Source organism: Beta vulgaris, chromosome 3, assembly GCF_026745355.1.
Source record: "Beta vulgaris subsp. vulgaris cultivar EL10 chromosome 3, EL10.2, whole genome shotgun sequence".
Classification (NCBI taxonomy): domain Eukaryota; kingdom Viridiplantae; phylum Streptophyta; class Magnoliopsida; order Caryophyllales; family Amaranthaceae; genus Beta; species Beta vulgaris.
The window spans coordinates 34346262-34362439 of record NC_079204.1 but is presented as its reverse complement, the minus strand read 5'-3'; the positions used below and the strand labels follow the sequence as shown (position 1 = coordinate 34362439).

Sequence of the window (16178 nt, the reverse complement as noted above, 5' to 3'; positions counted from 1 at the left end):
GTGTTTTTGTGTTGCTCCATTCCTCTATATATGGAGAGCAAATGATGAATAGAAGGAAGATTTGAAGTTGAATGATAAAAGTGTTTCTTTATAGAACGTTCATTTGAGTGTGTCTCAAAAACCCCTATTACAACTTGAGTCTGTCTTGGTGGTTTAGGATTGATAGACTAAATTGAGTGTGTCTTGTTTAGTTGTACCAATATCCTATAGTTCTTTGACTGTATCTTGAGAACTATATTTAAATTTTCAGCTTTTCTCTATTCGTTCTAATTCACCAACAAGAGTAAAATTATTAAAACGAATTCAACCTAAATCACTAGGGGAAAAATATGCAAGAGTTAATGGTCAAAATAGCCCTAAGGGTTGCGTTTTTGGCTAGCAACCCTTCAGCAAAAAACCCTTCTTAACGAAGGGTTGTGATTTAGGGCAAAAAACTGCATCCCTTCAATTGTAGAAGGGTTGCGGTTGAATAAAAAACTACATCCCTTCATTATCAAAAGGGTTGCATTTGTGCACAAACGCAACCCTTCAAATATAGAAGGGTTGCGGTTTATGCCTAAAATCGCAACCATTTTAGATTATTTTTTTAACAAAACCTGCTGCTAGCCTCTGCACCCCCAGTTGGCAGCATCACCCCCATCCAATGCCACCCCCCACCCCCACCTCCCCCAGCTAAACCCCCTGTACTCCCTGCTAGCAGCAGCACCTCCTAGCCCACCCCACCCCACACCAACCTCCCCACACCCACAACCCCCCCCTGCCCACCCACCTGCCCACTATCTGCCCACCTCCCACACCCCTCTGCCCACCTCCCAAAACCCCTACACACCCACCTCCCCACCCTCTTCCCACCTCCTAGCCTAGCGCAACACCCACTGTAGCAGTCCCTTCTTCATGCCGAACACCTGCTTGGGAAATGACTCAAAATCTAATAATTGGACGCGAAAAGGCCAAAACACGCCTAAATCACATTTACGTTCCCAAAATTCGACCAATAACTAATGCAAGCCAAAACATCGACACAATAGTTATATTATACCTCATATTATCATGTTCAAGAAGTATTTGGGGTTAAATGACTCGAGAAGTACAAATTGGACACGAAGCGACCAAAATAGGCCTAAAATCACATTTACGTTCCCGAAACTCGACCAACAACAAATGCAAACCTAAAAATCTACGCACTAGTTATATTATACCTAATATTATATTTTATCAAAACAATTTTGGGTTAAATGACTCTAGAAGTACAAATTAAACGCGAAAAAGGCCAAAATAGGCTTAAAATCACATTTACATTCCCCAAAATTCGACCAACAACAAATGCAAGCCTGAAAATCTACACACTAGTTATATTATACCTTATATTATCATGTTCAAAAATAATTTGGGTTTAAATGACTCAAAATCTAATTATTGGACGTGATAAGGCCAAAATAGGCCATAAATGACCTTTTTTTTTTATCGAATATGTGCTACTTTTGATACAGGAGCATTGGATGCAAGTTTTCTAGCACTTGCATATAAAAGTATCTCTTTAAATCTTGGCTCAATTGATGTACATGGAGGACTCTTCATGGGAATGACTACTAAGGTGGTAGCATGTTTGCTAACCAACCAAGGTAGAGGATAGGCGTGTACTAGCAGGTCTATGAGGATCCTAATTCTATTAGGATTCATATCTTTAATTGCTTTCCTAGTTAGAGTTGAATTAGGAATCATGGTTTTGCCTACGTTCTTAAAACGATGGATTTTACATTATTCAAAGAGTCTAAGGAGTCTAGGAATTAGGGACTTGTCCTAATCCTATTAGGTTTATGTTTTTGTCAAGTAGTATAAATATAGAGCCTATGTAGTCGAATTCTTGACAGATTAATAATAGAATTTCGTGAGTTTTTGTGTTAAACAATTGATTGTTTACAAACCTCTTGAGTGTTGGTGGCTTAGCCTTTATGCATTCAAAACCCTTAGTGTTATTCCTTGTGGTGACTTAGTCTTTATCATTGAATAACCTAAAGTTCTATCCTTGTTACTTTGGTTCGAGTTATTTGTTTAAGTTCTTGCTTGAATCTGTGAGTTCTTGCTTGAATCTTCATTGTTATTGATTAGTTTTATTTAGCTTCCGCACAAGTATTTGATTCTTGAAGAATAAATACATCATATGGTATCAAGAGCATAGGTGACATCCATTGAAGGGGTCCGAATTTTTTTCCTTTAAGGGGGAGTAGTAGATCTTCAAGAAAGTCTTAAAGATCCAATCTTTTTTTCAAGATTCTTGATTTTTCATAAAGTTTCATCAAAGTACTAAAATATTATTGGTGATTGGTGGAAGAAAAACGTCCAAGATCGAGTAAAACAACCAAGAACATACATCTACATATCATAGTAAGGTAAGTTGAGGCGGTTCTTGGAGACAAACACAAGGGGTGTCCACGCCAAGTTCTGTTTGGCAACCATGGACAATAATCCAGGAGGTGAAGAAGGGAGAGTCCCTAGAGGACTTAGCTTGGAACAAGCACAAAACATACGAAGGGATAGACAACTAGAGGATCTAACCACACGTATGGACAAGCTAATGCGCATGATGCAACAAGGTATGCATGGGAGGCGTAACAATTCTCCTAGTCCTGTTAGGAGTGTACATACTAGCCACCATGAAGCTAGTTCTGATGAGGAGGTTCATCATCCACGCCATAGACAACCACCAAGGGATGATGATAGAGGTTTAAGGCTTGATCTCCCAGATTTTGATGGTGCTATGAAGCCAGAGAAGTTCCTTGAATGGCTACAAAGATTAGAGAGAGTCTTTGATTACAAGGACTATGATGACAATAAGAGGTTTAAGGTAGCTATCCTAAAACTTACAGGTTATGCTAGCCTATGGTATGAGAATCTAAGGAACAAAAGGCGCAAAGATGGCAAACCTAGTTTACATTCATGGGAGAAACTAAAGACTAGGATGAAGAAAAGGTTCCTTCCTTCTGATTTTACTCAAGACATGTTTCAAAAACTCCAAGTTTTGCAACAAAACTCTCTAAGTGTGGAGGAATATGTGGTGGAATTTGAGAAAATAAACATGTTATGTGATGTAGATGAGAAAGCTGAGCATAAGATTGCTCGTTTCATTGCTGGCTTGGATAAACGAATAGCTAAGAAGGTGGATCACATCCTTATTGAGCTTTGAAGAGGTGGTACAAGTGGCTTTGAGGGCTGAAAAGTTGTCAAGGCTAAGAAAGCTCCAACCTGTAAACCTTTTGTGAAGCAAGGAGACAAACCTTATGGTGGCGCCAAGAAGGAAGAAGGTAATACATCTAATTCTAAGTTTGATAAGTTTAAAGGGGACAAAGGTAAGGCTTCTACACCCCTAGCAACAAATGAGAGGCGCATATGCTTCAAGTGTAAAGGTTATGGACACATCTTGAAAGATTGTCCAAATAATAGGGTGATGACTTTAAGGGACATCCAAGAGATAGAGGATGAATATGCTAAGGGCAACTTTGAAGAAGAGGAGCTTAAGGAAGAAAAGGAGCATGAGGATGAGGCCACCTATGAAGCTGATTCAGAGGAAGAGCCAGTGTATGAAGGCCAACAATTGATAGTAAGGCGCATGCTCCACACTCAACCAGCCCCTTTGGAGCACACTCAAAGGGACAAGATCTTTTTCACTCGTTGCTTAGTGAAACAAAGGGTATGTGATTTAATAATTGATAATGGTAGTTGTGCTAATGTTGTGTCTACTACTCTTATAGACAAATTGAAGTGGCCTACTACAAATCATCCACACCCTTATAAGCTTAATTGGCTTAGTGATGACAATGGCATCAAGGTGACTAAACAAGCCTTGATTGTGTTCGAAATTGGTAAGTTTAAAGATGAGGTTTTATGTGATGTATGCAATATGGATGCTTGTCACATCCTTTTGGGAAGACCATGGCAATTTGATAGGCACATGAAATATGATGGTCGAACTAATGTATGTATTGCTACAGTTGGAGGTAAGAGAACTGCTTTAAAACCTTTACCTTCCCCTATCCCAAAGAAAGGTACATTATTAGTAAGTGCTAAGGAGATTGAAAGGAATTGGAGGAAGAACATGAAGGGTATCTATTGATGGCAAAGGAAGTAGAAGGGAGCAACAACCTTACAAGGTTCCTAAACACCTTGAACATGTGCTTGATGAGTATAGTGATGTCTTCCCTCAAGACTTACCTCCAGGTTTACCCCCTATTCGTGGCATAGAGCATCAAATTGACCTAGTTCCAGGTGCTTCTTTGCCAAACAAAGCTGCTTATAGGTGCAATCCTCAAGAGACACAAGAGTTGCAAAGGCAAATTGAAGAGTTGATGACTAGAGGATATGTGCGTGAAAGTATGAGTCCTTGTGCAGTACCAGCCTTGTTGGTGCCTAAGAAAGATGGTACTTGGCGCATGTGCATAGATAGTAGGGCAGTTAATAACATAACCATTAAGTATCGTTTTCCTATTCCTAGATTGGATGACTTACTTGATGAATTACATGGCTCTACTATATTTTCTAAGATTGATTTGAGGAGTGGTTATCATCAAATAAGAATGAGAAAAGGAGATGAATGGAAAACAGCATTCAAGACTAAGATGGGACTATATGAATGGCTTGTGATGCCATTTGGTTTAACTAATGCACCTAGCACCTTCATGAGATTGATGAATGAGGTGTTAAAACCATTCTTAGGTAAGTGTGTTGTGGTTTATCTTGATGATATACTTGTTTATAGCAAGAATGTGGTGGAACACTTAGCTCATTTGAAGGAGGTTTTTGAGGTGTTGCGCCAACAAAAGCTCTATGGGAAGCTAGAAAAGTGCTACTTTCTAGTTCCTAGTGTTACATTCTTGGGGTACATTGTCTCTAAGGATGGCGTTTCAGTGGATCCATCCAAGGTAGAAGCTATAAAGAGCTGGCCTATTCCTACTACTATAACTGAGGTACGTTCCTTTCATGGCTTAGCTTCTTTTTATAGAAGATTTGTGCGTAATTTTAGTAGTATTGTGGCCCCTATGACCGAATGTATCAAGCAAGGCAAGTTCATGTGGACAAAGGCAGCTCAACAAGCCTTTGATACTATTAAGGAGCTACTAAGTAATACTCCTATTCTAGCCCTTCCGGATTTTTCACAACCATTTGAGGTTGAATGTGATGCTAGTGGAGTGGGGATTGGAGCTGTGATGATTCAAAAGAAACAACCTATTGCATACTTTAGTGAGAAGTTGAGTGGTGCTAAACTTAACTATTCTACATATGATAAGGAGTTCTATGCAATAGTGAGAGCACTTGACCATTGGAGTCACTACCTTAGGTCAAGTGACACGGTCGTTGCACGTGCCAAATTAAATACATAACTTAGCCTAATATAGGGTAAGAAAGGGTCGAATCCACAAGGAAGCAAAGCTTAATCAAGGGTCGAATGTGATTTAGCGAGCTAAGCCTATTTTTGGGGGTTTTGAAATTAGTGAACAATAAGAAATTAGGAACTAAGAAGCTAACAAATAGATTAAATAATACGAATTAAACTATATTAAAAGGACACTAGGGATAGGGGATTCACGAGCTAACAAATTATCAACCAAATCGTCAAGCCAAGGGATTCAATAGGGTCGATTAGGGGACTCGATCACTCAAATGCTTCCCAATTACTCTCTCGAGCTAATTAGGAGGACTTAATCAATCGATTTTACCTATTCTTATGGTAAAATCGGTTAATTAAGTATTTCCACAACTCATAGCGATCCAAACGAGTCCTAGGGAGTCAAACACTATTCTCATGGTGAAGCCAACCTATAATCTAGCTAAAGGTCTATCTAAGATTTCATTTCTCAATCCTTCACCTTAGATTTCCACAACAAGTTCAAATGGTGATCAATCAAATAAACAAGGCAATCAAATTAGTTAGACAACACAATCTCACCAAAAGTACACCCCCAACTTGACTTTTAAGGCCAACTCATGGTTAGCAAGGTCATCCCTTCCCCTAGCTACTAATCTACTCACTAGCCATAGAAAGGGATAAATAAAAAGCTTGAAGCAACAATGGTGAAACAATAATGGTGAAAATCATATCTAATAAGCTAATCATCAACTAATTACTACTAATCAATACCAAAGCAAGATAAAACAAACATAAAGCAGATAAGAGAAAAGATAGAAGAAATACTCAAAGATGGATGATATTCAAATGCAAAACTCCATTGAAATAGCTTAAATAACCCACATTCAAAAGTTTAGATATAGTTTCTCTCTCTAGGTTCTACTTCTCTCTCTAGAAACTCTCCCTCATTAGAACTAATTAATTTTTCAGAAAATAAAACTCTCCTTCAGAATTCTTACAAAATTGGTTTTATACCCCGTAGAAATAAGGGCAAAGTTGTAAAACACGAAACAAAAAGAATCGGGATCTGGGCATTGGAGCGCCCGCTCCGGCCAATATGGAGCGCCCGCTCCAGTGCTTGGAGCGACCGCTCTGCACCGCTCCAGGGCGCTCAACTTTCTGCCAGCCATTCGACGATGGAGCGCCCGCTCCTATTCCTCAGGAGCGCCCGCTCTGTTTGGAGCTTCTTCCTTGCATATTCTGCTTCAAAGCACTCCAAAACACATTAGGTGGGGGGGGAGGGGGTAGAATGCACATGCAAATGAAATGACCTATATGCAACCTAATAGTATGCAAATGAACTAAAACTAAATGCTAAACATGAGAGTAGAGAAAAGATGGAAAAGGGAAAGAAAAAGGAAACTAAATGGCCTAAAATGAATCTAAATGATCTAAACTAAATGCAAATAAGTGAACCTAAAGTCCACTTATCAAATTCCCCCAAGCTTGCCAATTGCTTGTCCTCAAGCAATCAATAATCTCAAGGAAACCAATGCATGAATGAAACTATAAAGGGCATCACAAAATTAAGGTTCTCGTCTTATAAGAGGTGTCAAGGCAAAGGGAAATCTCGACCAATTTTCGAAGCTTATAGCCGTCCTTCCTTATCCACAAGTTAGGGGTCAAAGAGGTGGTCTAAGCTAGCGTGCAAAGAAAATGATTGTCTTAGATGACCCTCAAATATCACACAAGCCTTGATTGATTTTAAGTGAAACCTTTCCCTACAAAATGGAAAAACTCGCTCAACCTTGTACCAATCGCGCCCCCAAGCTCACAAGATCCCCCAAGCTAGCCTATTTATTCACTTGATTTTTTTATTTTTATTTTTTTTCTTTTTTTTTTTTTTTTTTTGCAAGGGCCCTAGACTACCTCCTCACGCGGTCTACTCTCACTCGATAGTCATGTTTCTGAGGCACGGTACCGAGCACTCGATAAGACACGATAAGAGGGTAAGGTAGCTCATACCCAAGGCATTGGAGCATCTCTAGGGGCCAAAGCATGATATAGGCTACTAGCCTTGTGGGCTCTTATGCACCACTTATTGATCCAATTGGCCAAAGGGCTCTCTTTTTTTTTTTTTTTTTTTTAAGGCTACTAGCCTTCCATTTGATTGAGCTAGAAAGGTTCTCAAGGTAGCCAAAAGGCGTATCCAAGGTCAAAGGAGAGAGTAAAGACTTTTTATAGGGAAAAAGTGGCATTAATTCACACTAAGGCGAGTCTCGGACAATCGAGGGGTCTATTAGTACCAAGACCTAGGCATCCAAGCTTAAAGCACCCCTAATACTCCTAACGAGCACATAAGACACTCAAATAAATCACCTCTACTCAAAAGTCAAGTTCCCAACCTCTTACCTCTAGATTCATATCATAGAGTTATTCCTTAATTAGGTGATGCAAAAAAAATCTTTTTGATGTTTTCTCTCTTTTTTTTTTTTTTTTTTTTTTTTTTTTTTATGCAGATTATAAGCTACATGTAAAGCTATCATGCCATGCAACTATACTACATGCAAGTCTAAGACCTAAAGAAAGTGAGAAGAAAAAAAAAAGAAATAAAAAACGTAAAGCAAAAAGATATGTACAAAGCAACAAAGAGAGTAGAAAAAGGAAAAAGTTATATACATGTAATATACAAGAAGTCAGTCAACCATGGTCGTTCTCATCGAATTCCTCAAGGCAATAAACATTGAAGCACACTCTCCTATCATGCCTCGTAAACCCGACCTAGCAATGCATCCTCTCTAAGACGTGCACCCAAAAAGACACCCCAAACCCTTAAAAAGAAGCCACATCCCGCGAGCATAATCAAATATAAACACCCCCCAAACAATTAAGGCACCGTCCTCGGTGCAATCATTCAAAAGAAGTAAAGGGGGAGCGGGGCAAAAGGAACTAGTCCTCGTCCATGTGAGATGGACCGGCTTCCGGAGGGGGGCCATGAGGCTCCCAACGCCCGTGTAGCCCGGCGGCCAAGCGCCGTAGGGGTGGGGATAGGCGGGATCACCCATGGGGTTGGAACCCCCGGGTGCTCGCCAATCATAGGGTGGGCGCGTTGGGGCCAATACGGGTACGTGGGTTGGCGTTCATTCCATCCCGGTATTGGCCCATGCTGAGGAGGCCAATTTGGAAAGTTGACATAAGGGTCAACATTTCCACTCTGCACATGGTGATGGTACATAGCATCAGTTTGTACCATCATACCACTCAAGTCTTCTCGCATGCCTTGGATCATATTCATCATACGATCCTGGTTGAGAGCAAGACTGTGGTAGGCCCCCTCATAGTCAAAAGAGCAGGATGACACTGAGGCACGCCGGCTGGAACTTGGCTCCTCTTGATGGGGAGGAGGAGCTAAGTTGCCCGCGCGGGCTGGGCGTCCGCGACGGGGGGTCAAAGGGATGAGAAGAATCTCACCATCCCCCCCTCGCGATCAAGGGTGGTCACCGCTGGGTTTGGGAGGTAACAGTGATGACGACCCCTTACCTTCCAAACAAACCGCTCGGGATCGGGGTAAAGTCGATCCACCCGGCGGCTCTAATATAGTGCAAATCAAGAAAGGGGTTGTCATCAACTGGAGTCAACAAAGAGAGTTGCTCCCCAAACCCAAGAGCGGAGGCAATGATAGTAATCATCCCCCACAGTGAATATCGGATTTGAATAATTCCCCACGGCGTATAGCAAGACACCGTTGGAGAAATAGAAATCCGAAATTCAGCTTGCCCCACTTTCGTCAGGGTGATGGGAGGCAATGTAGAGTGCACTCACCTCCTCCGATGCTACCTTACTTGGTTCTTTTTTTGAGTAAATGGAGGTAACAAGGAGGCGGTGAATGTATCTAAGAATGGGGGAATGCATATGAGAGGAATATCCCGTCTTCGGATCAAAAGGGGCGTATCCGGCAATGTCACGCCAAAATACGTCCCTTTGATAGAAGGTGGGGTATTGCCAAGTCTCGGGATTGCGAATGGCGTTTGAGGCATCACATTGGAAAATTTCATTAAGCCTCGCCAAAGAGATGCATTGGGGTTGATTGAACAATTGGAAGGAGATTTCATACTCCCCCTCATGTCCCTCAACCTCACGTCTCTCGAGAGAGGCTAAGAATTCCAATGTGAGGCGCTCATACGTCAAGGCGCTAAAAGTGTGAAAGCGTTCCATGCCTAAAGCAAACAAGGCACGCCTTACGTCAACTCTTATCCCTAGACTTTCAAGGGTGTCGATGTGGAAAAACTTGGAAGCCTTGATCTTCCGGTGCTTAAGTTCGTCATAACAACGTTTATGTTCGGGTTTGACGAACTTAAGAGCCGGAAGGGTGCCCTTGGTGTTCGTTTGGGAGGTTGAGCCATGATCTTTTTTACTTTTTTTACGCGAACGAAACATACTTGGAGTTTAAGGAGAATAGCTCAACCAAGTGATAGTTTCTTTTAAAAATCAAAAGACAGAGCTCGACCCAACAAGTGAACACAAAAATAAGGGCACGATGAAGACAAGAATCAAAGTAAAAATAAGAAAAAAATGAAAAGAGACTATATAAATAAAAAAAAAATTGATATAAAAAAAAAGGAACTAGAAAGATGAAAGGAGTAAGTAACTAAAAAAGAACGAAAAAAATCACACAAAAATTTGAAAAAAATCCAAAAATCAGAAAAAAAAAAAATCTATCTAAATCTACCAGCTAAATCCACAAGAAACACCACAATCATCATATATATTCTATGTATTGCCAAATCTAGAAGAAAAATGAAGGTTAGGGTTAAGATTTTACCTCCCTCTTTAAGAGGGGTGAAGAAACTCCCAATTGCGAGCAATGTAGGCGATTTCAAGCTTCAAATTGTGCTCCTTACCCTTTTTTCTTCAAGAATTCTTCCCAAACTTCAACTTTTAAGTGATGAATAAGTTTCGGATTTGGGCTTTTTGACGAAAATGGGTTTCTTGTGTAGAGGAGAAGAAAATATGAAGGTTTTGTGAAGGAGGTGAGTGAAAATATTGAGAGATGAAAGAGATATGGAGATTTGAAGTTGGAGTTTTAATGGAGGTTGGAGAGAGAAAATAGGGTTGAGTGAAATGTGAGTGAGAGAGAGAAGGGAAATGTGAGTGAGAGGGAAGGGGTAGGGCCCGATGGAAAACAAGGGGAGCTAAAAAAAAAAAGTTCGGGCTCAATGGAGCGCCCGCTCCGGCTAAAAGGGAGAGCCCGCTCCGTGCCTGGAGCGGGTCGCTCTTACACGCTCCCCACCGCTCCAACTTTCTGTGTCTCTCAAAAAAAAGTTCGTGGGTCGGAGCGCCCGCTCCTGGACCGCTTCCCTCCGCTCCAATCTCTCTGCCTTCCTTGTTAATCTTGCGGAAGGATGGAGCGCCCGCTCCTGTTTATGTGGAGCGCCCGCTCCTGTTTATGTGGAGCGCCCCTCTTTTGTGGACCCTTTTGGCTCTTTGCTCCTCCTTCCCTTCTTCAACACTTAGCCAATTTTTTTTTTTTTTTTTTTTTTTTTTTTTTTTTTTTTTTTAGAACTTAGACCCGGGTTGCCTCCCGTAAGCGCTTCTTTAAAGTCATTAGCTTGACTTCCCTATGATTAAAATTCTCATAGGGAAAGGGGGTAGTCATCCAAAGCAATGTGACCAATGTGCTCAATTTGGGTTCCATCATGGTATACCTTGAGTCTTTGCCCATTTACTTTGAACGTCCCTTTTTCTTCACTCCACACTTCTACCGTCCATGCGGGAACACCGTTTTTACCTCAAACGGTCCACTCCACCTAGACTTAAGTTTCCCCGGAAAGAGTCTTAGCCTAGAGTTGAAGAGAAGGACCTTGTCTCCTACCTTGAACTCTCTCTTCATTATCCTTCGATCATGCCAAGCCTTAGTTCTCTCCTTGTAAATCCTAGCATTTTCATAGGCATCCCGCCTAAGCTCTTCGAGCTCATGAACATCCAAAAGTCTTCTTTCCCCGGATGACTTGAGATCAAAATTCAAAAGCTTGATGGCCCAATATGCTTTATGCTCTAACTCAACTGGCAAGTGGCATGATTTGCCATACACAAGCTTGTAAGGGGTTGTGCCAATTGGCGTCTTAAAAGCTGTCCTATAGGCCCATAAAGCATCATCGAGCTTTAATGACCAATCCTTGCGAGATCGGTTCACGGTTTTCTCCAAGATGAGCTTCACCTCCCTATTTGACACTTCCGTTTGGCCACTACATTGTGGATGATAGGAGAGCCCCATTTTATGATGCACCCCATATTTGGAGAGGAGTGCTTGGAAATCTTTTTGACGAAATGGGATCCCCTATCACTAATCACGGCCCTTGGAACCCCAAACCTCGGGAATATCACGGACTTGAAAAGCTTGGTAACTACCTTAGCATCGTTGGTGGGAGAGGCGATTGCTTCCACCCATTTGGAGACATAATCAACCGCCACTAAAATATAGGAGTTACCAAGTGAAGAAGGGAAAGGTCCCATGAAATCCACCCCCCAAACATCAAAGATCTCCAACTCTAGAATGTTAGTGAGGGGCAATTCATGCCTTTTTGAGATGTTGCCAACCCTTTGACACCGATCGCAAGCTTTAACAAAGCTCCAAAATCCTTGAACATTGTGGGCCACCACAATCCACATGATAAGATCTTGGCAACGGTCTTGTCGGAGCCCATATGTCCTCCAAAAGGGGATGAATGACATTTCTCCATCACACTTGCTATCTCATCATCGGGAAGGCATCTCCGGTATAAACCGTCCTCCCCCGTTTGAACAAAAGTGGGTCCTCCCAGCATAAAACTTAGAATCATGGAGAAACCGCCTTCGTTGTTGATATGTAAACTCAAAAGGAATAATCCCACAAGCCAAGTAATTCGCCATGTCGGCAAACCATGGAGTATCAAGAGCTTTGATGGAGTATAAGATATCATCCTTTAACTATCATCAATGGGAAGCTCATGGTAGGGGGAGTCTTCAACCAAAGGTAAGCGTGAAAGGTGGTCGGCCACCAAGTTTTCCGTTCCCTTCTTATCCTTAATCTCAATATCAAATTCTTGGAGGAGCAAGATCCATCTAATCAATCGCGGCTTCGCATCTTTCTTGGACATAAGATATTTGATTGCCGAGTGGTCCGTGTACACTACCACTTTGGAGCACACAAGATAAGGCCGAAACTTATCGAAGGCAAACACAACCGCTAACAACTCTTTCTCCGTTGTGGCGTAGTTCTTTTGAGCCGAATCAAGTGTCTTGCTCGCATAGTGGACCACATGAAGCTTTCCCTCTTTTCGTTGCCCTAAAACGGCTCCCACTGCATAATCACTAGCATCACACATTAGTTCAAAAGGCAAGCTCCAATCCGGAGCTTGCACAATGGGGGCGGAAATAAGGGCATGCTTTAAAGTCTCAAAAGCGTTCATGCAAGCATCATCAAAAAACAAATCGTTATCTTTTTGCAAGAGGCTAGATAGGGGCCTAGCAATCTTAGAGAAGTCTTTTATGAACCGGCGATAGAAACCGGCATGACCTAAAAAAGAACGCACTCCCTTCACCGTAGTAGGTTGGGGTAACTTCTCTATGACCTCAATCTTGGCCCTATCTACCTCAATTCCCTTGTGGGAGATCTTGTGTCCCAACACGATGCCATCCTCAACCATGAAGTGACATTTCTCCCAATTAAGCACTAGATTCATCTTTTGACATCTTTGAAGCACATTTTTCAAGTTCTTGAGACAATCGTCAAAAGATGAACCTACTACGGAGAAGTCATCCATGAATACCTCTATGGTATCTTCCAACATGTCCGAAAAGATGGCGGCCATACATCTTTGGAATGTAGAGGGCGCATTGCACAAGCCAAATGGCATCCTTCGATAAGCAAAGGTACCAAATGGACAAGTGAATGTAGTCCTTTCTTGGTCATCGGGTGGATGGGAATTTGAAAGAACCCCGAATAACCATCAAGGAAACAAAAATGGGAATGACCCGCCAACCTTTCCAACATTTGATCTATAAAAGGGATGGGGAAATGATCTTTCCGGGTGGCCTTATTCAATCTCCGGTAATCAATGCACATACGCCACCCGGTCACCGATCTAGTAGAGATTAGTTCTCCCTTTTCATTGGTGATGACGGTCATGCCTCCCTTTTTAGGGACCACATGGACGGGACTAACCCACCGGCTATCGGAGATAGGGTAGATTATTCCCGCCTCAAGGAGTTTCAAGACCTCCTTTTTGACCACTTCCTTCATATTGGGATTCAACCTTCTTTGAGGCTCAATAGAAGAAGCATGATCGTCATCAAGATGAATTCTATGCATGCACAAGGTAGGACTTAGCCCCTTGAGATCTTCAATGCTATACCAATGGCACTTCTATGTTCCCGAAGGACATCAAGAAGTTGAGTAAGTTGAGTGCCTTCAAGCATAGCATTGACCATCACCGGGTAAGTCTCACCCTCACCAAGAAATGCATATTTTAAAGAAGGGGGAAGGGGTTTCAACTCTACCTTGGGAGGAGGCTTAGAACTCTCCTCCTTAGGTGAAGGCACCTCAAGGGCTTCGATCTTCTCCTTGGTACAATAGGTTGGAGAGGTATCCATGGCAAGCTTGAAGTTCTTCCCTTCCTCATTATCCTCCAAATCCTCGCCCAAAAGTACATCTTCCAAAGGGTCCTTCTTATTCCTCATACCCTTCAAACTCAAGACCTCCTCATCAAAACTATCTACTCTCTTCACTTCTTCCATGATTGGAGACTTCATTGATTGCTTGAAAGCAAACTCCATGCTTTCATCTCCTACCCTTAATGTAAGCACATCACGTTTCATATCAACAAGAACCCCAGCCGTTTTAAGAAAAGGCCTCCCAAGTATAAGAGGGACTTGGGAGTCTTCCTCCATCTCCATAACCACAAAGTCACATGGGATGAAGACCCTTCCAACTTGGACCGGCACATCCTCCAACTCTCCAATAGGAACCTTCACCGATCTATCGGCGAGTTGAATGACCCTCCTTGTAGGCTTGAGTTCAAAATTAAGTTGCTTAGCTATGGACAAGGGCATCAAACTTACACTCGCCCCCAAATCCCAAGGCCCTCTTGGGCTCCAAGTCCCCAATCTTCAAAGGAATAGAAAATGACCCCGGATCTTCAAGCTTCTTGGGGAGCTTGTTTTGAAGTACGGCACTAACTTCGGCGGTCAAAGCAATAGTAGCACTTTCCTCGAGCTTGGTCTTATTGGAGAGGAGCTCCTTAAGAAACTTGGCATAAGTGGCATTTGAGACATGGCTTGGAGGAAAGGGATATGCACTTGAAGTCCTTTCATGACTTCCAAGAACTTCATGAATTTGTCATTGAGTTGTTTCTTAGCTAACCTTTGAGGAAAAGGAACCGGAGGCACATAAGTCTTGGGTGTCGCTTGACTAGCCTCGTTGCGTTGCTCATGAACTTCTTTCTCTTGACTCGGTACAACATCACTTTCATCCTCTACTATTACCTCTTCAAGAAGCTTCTCAACCTCACCTTCACTCCCTCTTTCTCAACTTCGGGCTTTCATTCACCTCACTAGGCATCTTAGGCCCCTCATAATTTGCTCCGGATCTCAAAGTAATGGCCTTGGCATGCTCGTGAATCACGGGTTGGCTTGGAAATTTAGTAGAGGGGAAGTGGTGTTGCTTACTTGTTGGGCAATTTGAGCAAGTTGGGTCTCAATCATTTTGTTGTGAGCTTGCATTTGTTGTAAGGAAGAGTGAATATCCCCAAATTTCTTATCATTATCGGTATTGGTCTTGGTTTGTTGGGCAAGGAAAAGTTGAAGTGTAGACTCAAGTGATGAAGGCTTTGGTTGGTTAGGCTCAAAGGGTGGTCTTTGTTGTGGTTGGTTGAAACCGGGTGGTCGGAAGTTGGATGTGTAGTTGTTGTGATTTTGTGGTGGAGGGTGTTTCCATGATCCTTGAGAGGGGTTGTTCCACCTCCCTTGGTTGTTGAAGTTTGTAGGCCCCTCTTGCCTTGCACCAACCCATGCAACATGTTCCGTAGATCCTCCACAATAAGAGCTTGCATGATCGGTACCCCACAAATTTCACAAGAGAAAGCTTGGGAAGGTGGTTGGCTTGGGGATGCCAAGTTCACCTTCTCGAGTTTCTTAGCTAGAGTGTCTAGCTTGGCATGGATATATCCATAGCATCTACATCATACTTCCCTTTGCCACTAGCCTTCTTGCTTGTAGACCTTGTGTTTCCCCAAGAGTAATGCCTCACAACCTCCTCTATGGTGGGCTCAATGTTATCAACCGGTAGTTTGGTGAGTTGACCCCCCTCCGGAATCAAGACTAGCTCTAGTCATAGGAAGCAACCCATCATAGAAGCTTTGCATCAACATCCATTGACTATACCCATGGTGCGGACACGATCTTCGGAGGTCTTTGAACCTATCCCATGCCTCATTCAAACTCTCATCCTCATCTTGTATGAAATTAGAGATCTTCCTCCTAGCCTCGGAAGTCTTCTCTTGAGAATAAAACTCATCAACAAAAGCCGCCGTCACTTGCGCCCAAGTAGTCAAGGAATCGGGAGGAAGAGATTGTAACCACTTCTTGGCCTTCCCCGTGAGAGAGAAGTGAAAAAGATTAAGTCTCACGAACTCTTGATTAACATTATTTTGCTTGACCGTGGCACAAAGCTCAAGAAAGTTCGCCAAATGGTCAAGTGGACACTCATGAGAAAATCCTCCATAAGGCTCTTGCTTGATCATTCTAATCAAATGTGGAGAGAACTCAAAGTTAGCGGTAGTTGCCGGCCTTCGTATCCCAC

General features: G+C 42.3%; 1 non-coding gene across 1 annotated transcript; it reads left to right on the top strand.

Moving 5' to 3' along the window:
• Positions 1 to 15756: 15756 nt before the first annotated feature.
• LOC125496232 (small nucleolar RNA R71) lies at positions 15757 to 15863 on the top strand. Its single transcript, XR_007272929.1, has one exon. It is a non-coding gene; the product is annotated as a small nucleolar RNA R71 (small nucleolar RNA).
• The last annotated feature ends 315 nt before the right edge of the window (positions 15864 to 16178 follow it).